The sequence below is a fragment of the Penaeus japonicus genome, unplaced genomic scaffold (assembly GCF_977035675.1).
Source record: "Penaeus japonicus unplaced genomic scaffold, GWHDUDI00000001_assembly GWHDUDI00000018, whole genome shotgun sequence".
NCBI classification, from domain to species: domain Eukaryota; kingdom Metazoa; phylum Arthropoda; class Malacostraca; order Decapoda; family Penaeidae; genus Penaeus; species Penaeus japonicus.
The window spans coordinates 14,696,971-14,701,970 of record NW_028234420.1 but is presented as its reverse complement, the minus strand read 5'-3'; the positions used below and the strand labels follow the sequence as shown (position 1 = coordinate 14,701,970).

Genomic DNA, 5,000 nt, shown 5'->3' with positions numbered 1-5,000 from the left:
GCGAAATCTCTTCTTTGTGTTTGTTATTTCTCCCAAAATCAACTGGAGAGGCTTAACAACAGGCGTGCCTCTTCTGGTATTTGCTTTTCGACTACAAAGCTTTTATCCGTTTATCACACACACGCACGAACACACACACACACGCACACACACACACATACACACAAACATACGCACACACACACATACACACAAACATATGCACACACACACATATATATGTGTGTGTGTATGAGAGAGAGAGAGAGAGACAGAGAGAGAGGAAAAATGGGAAAAAAGTGAGTGAAGAAGTAGAAAGAGAAAGACTGAAAAAAGGAACACAGAGACCTGAGTGCATACACCCCCTTCTAGAGGAGACACCATTAAGCAAAGTAATCACCCCCCCCCCCATATGTTGCAACAAGCTCCCATTAATTACACACGAACTATATAGTACCTCAGCCCACACGAAGAGCAGACAGCGACTAAACACAAAGACACGTGCTCATTTTCCAATTCACACGCAATGCACACATTAAGAGAAAACACAGGAATTAAAATGCTTCGAAATTAACATCGACTCACTGATCGGCGTGGTGCAGCCTCTCCTCCCTGCACGAGCAACTTGCACGATGCTTCTTCCCACAACAACGCAAGCACGGCTACTGCACTTCAAACGCTTGCAAGACGGTTGCCAGAACGATAACGAAAAAGTTTTTTTTTTTTTGCAACCACTTTATGGTAATACATACTTAAGTGTTTTTTGGGGAATTCATAATTACACTGTCTGTTCTTACTAACCTTCTTTGCAACAGTGTTAAAGTGGTGGCCTCTTCGTCCTTTGTTTTAAAATGAGTCTGTAAGCTTCGGTGACTGTTGCAAATATTACTCTACCTCATAACGCATAATTACACATAGACGTCCTCTTTATGTTCGACCTTTCATCTAGATAACCTTCATATTAGTTTCACAATAACATCCAACTACCTTTCACTCTCTTAGCAATGTTATTTTCACTCGAAATGCTTAGTGCCATCTGCAACCTCACACTGTACTTCAGGTTCCGCTTATTACGCTCACGAAAACGTGGACAAATGTTATTTTCGTCGTTCGTGCGGTCACAAAAGCCACGAAAGTTACGCATCTCAATCTCACTTCACGAACGAAATATTGCTGGCATTAGTAAAGATGGTGAGGCTATCAACACTAACGGTATTTGTGTTGTTTATCATATAGTATTGATAATCGTATTGATAGTGGTGATAATCATGGTGATGATAATGATGATGATATTGATGATACAGGTGATGATGATGATAACCATGTCGATAACACCAATGATTTAGTAATTATGATAATGATGATAGCAATGGTAATGATGATAATTATAACAATAAGGATGGTAATGATAATAACAACAATGGTAATGACAATAATAACAATAGTGATAACAATTGTGATAATGCTGATAACGATTATGGTAATGATAGTAATAGTGAAAATATCAATGGTAGTGATTATGATAATGATGGTGATAAGAATGATTATACTAATACTAGTAATGATGATAAAAAAAATCATAATCATAGTAATAACAATAAATTGATACCAATAATGAAAATTATGAAGAAACAAAAGTAACAACAATCATAATAATAATGATAACAAAAACATCAACATTACGTATAATAAAGACAACTGTAGCAATAAAGATAATTCCAGTGACGTTATTAGTGATAATCTGATAACAATAAAAAATATAATAACAATAATCATAATCGCAAAAATGTTTGTAAATAGTAAGAACAACAACAATTAATATTAACAAATAATGAAACCATTTAAAACCCTAAATAATGGATATTCACACTGAAACGCCCACTACCCAGGGTTGGTTACAGACATACTAATTTTACGCCGCCTGTCGCGCACACCTTGTAAATACCCACTAGCATTAATTAACACTTTCACTCACATGTAAATACCCTAATGCTAGTGGGTATTTACATGTGCGTGAATGTGTTAATTAATGCTAGTGGGTATTTACATGTGCGTGAATGTGTTAATTAATGCTAGTGGGTATTTACATGTGCGTAAAAGTGTTAATTAATGCTAGTGGGTATTTACATGTGCGTGAATGTGTTGATTAATGCTAGTGGGTATTTACATGTGCGTAAAAGTGCTAATTAATGCTAGTGGGTATTTACATGTGCGTAAAAGTGTTAATTAATGCTAGTGGGTATTTACATGTGCGTAAAAGTGCTAATTAATGCTAGTGGGTATTTACATGTGCGTAAAAGTGTTAATTAATGCTAGTGGGTATTTACATGTGCGTAAAAGTGCTAATTAATGCTAGTGGGTATTTACATGTGCGTAAAAGTGTTAATTAATGCTAGTGGGTATTTACATGTGCGTAAAAGTGTTAATTAATGCTAGTGGGTATTTACATGTGCGTAAAAGTGCTAATTAATGCTAGTGGGTATTTACATGTGCGTAAAAGTGTTAATTAATGCTAGTGGGTATTTACATGTGCGTAAAAGTGCTAATTAATGCTAGTGGGTATTTACATGTGCGTAAAAGTGTTAATTAATGCTAGTGGGTATTTACATGTGCGTAAAAGTGCTAATTAATGCTAGTGGGTATTTACATGTGCGTAAAAGTGTTAATTAATGCTAGTGGGTATTTACATGTGCGTGAATGTGTTGATTAATGCTAGTGGTATTTACATGTGCGTGAATGTGTTGATTAATGCTAGTGGGTATTTACATGTGCGTGAATGTGTTGATTAATGCTAGTGGGTATTTACATGTGCGTGAATGTGTTGATTAATGCTAGTGGGTATTTACATGTGCGTGAATGTGTTAATTAATGCTAGTGGGTATTTACATGTGCGTAAAAGTGTTAATTAATGCTAGTGGGTATTTACATGTGCGTAAAAGTGTTAATTAATGCTAGTGGGTATTTACATGTGCGTAAAAGTGTTAATTAATGCTAGTGGGTATTAACACTTTCACGCACATGTAAATGCCCAATAGCATTAATTGACACTTTCACACACAGATCACAAGGCAAAGTAAAGTTTTTTTCTTTGGCTAATTAGTATCCGTGATCAATACAACTGAAAGAAGCCTATAAACAGTCGTGTTTATTATTAGTTACTGTTAAATGTTGTAATTCTTATTACTTGCAAACAGTTTTGCTATTATGATTATTGTTATTATCTTTTTTTATTGTTATCAGATTAGTACCGTCATTGGAATTATTGTTGTTGCTACAGTTGTCTTTATTATCAGTAATGTTGGTGGGTTTTTTATCATTATCATTATTATTGTTGTCATTTTTGTCATAATAACTACTATTATTATCATTGTTCTTATAATTGTTATTATCATTTTTTTATTTATAGCAAATCTTCAGTTCGCTAACATTTATTGCACATCACAAACGCGAAATTTAAGAACATATTCATATAAATTTTACGTTTATTCTATTACAATTTTTCTCTTGGTACTTTTCATTCTTAAAAATAATAGTATTTATACAATTATAGCATCAATATTCACCGTAATCCTTAGGTTCTTAAAACAAATCATTCAATCATAATTATTGTGAATGGAAAAGTATCATGTTTACTCCAACAATACGTTATAAAATAAATAGGTACAAAAAAACGAAAAAAATATAGGAAAAACGGACCAAATTCTCTCTAAAACAATAACACTATATAATAAATCAATCACTGTACACGTACAAATACTCCAATATATTTATGTTCCTTTGATTGTTTCCTTTTGTTTTTGTTTTTGCTTTGTTTTTGTTTTAGAGACCAAAACAAAAGAATCATTAACGTTACTGTACATCAGCTTAGAGATCGTACAGTGGATTCCGTTACAGAGATTCTCATAACAGTATATAATCACTACAAATGTCTGTTTACAGATAGCTTTGGTAGTACTATCCGGTTTTCTTATATGAATTAAAGGTGTTATAGATAATGAATTATTATTAACATTATTATTATCATTATTATTACTATTATTTTTATTATTACTATTATTATTATTATTACTATCATTATTATTATTATCATTATTATTATTAATATTATCATTATTATTATTATTGTTATTATTATTATTATTATCATTATTATCATCATCATCATTATCATTATCATTCGTATGACTATAATGATAACAATAACATAAGAATTACGACAATAATCGTAATAATAATGAAAAAAAAAGCGAAAACTAATGTTGCATAATGTGAATAATGATGGTATTGATAAGGATAACATTGGTTTAATTGAGGATAATGCTACCAACAATACAGTAATGATTGCAACATTACTTAATGGATCTAAAAGAGCAAAAATAGTAGTAATTCCTAAGTAATGTGTTCACATCGATTAACACAAATTATAACACATTTAATTTAATAACAGTCAATATAAGTAATCATATACGATAACCACCATAACACAACGAGCGATAAAAACCGTTTATCATTACGTGTATCACACTCTACAAAAATGATTTGCTAAACCTCCTTAAAAAAAAAAAAAAAAAAAAAAAAAAAAATTACCTTAATGAAAATCTTTCTTAACCTCCAAGCACTTCCTAATCTTCCTATTGTCTCTAATATATAAAAAAAGTCAATTCAGACCAAACAAAAGCTAGGCCTACATAAAGTGTCATAACAGGAACCGCAATCTGACACACTGACACACCGACTACTTGTCAAACCCCTTCGAGACCGACCGGAAAGGGTTACGTCGAGGCTAAAGCTACTAAACCACCCAATTCACACACTCGGGAGTATGTTATGGTTTCTACGTTTTGGTTTCTGGTGTGAATGTTGAGGGGGTGTGGGTAAAGGAGGTGGAAGGAGGGGGGTGAGAGAGGGAAAGAGGGAGAGGGGGAGGGGGAGAGCGGGAAGGATGAGGAGCGGGAGAGGGTGAGAGGGGGAGGGAGGGAGAGAGGGAGAGGGGGAGAGGGAGAGAGTGGGAAGGAGGAGAG

General features: G+C 33.4%; 1 protein-coding gene across 1 annotated transcript in view; it reads right to left on the bottom strand.

Annotated features, from left to right (window-relative positions):
* LOC122258838 (uncharacterized) overlaps nucleotides 1-5,000 on the bottom strand; it is a 76,550-nt gene that overhangs the window by 26,491 nt on the left and 45,059 nt on the right. The gene's annotated exons all lie outside the window — the stretch shown is intronic.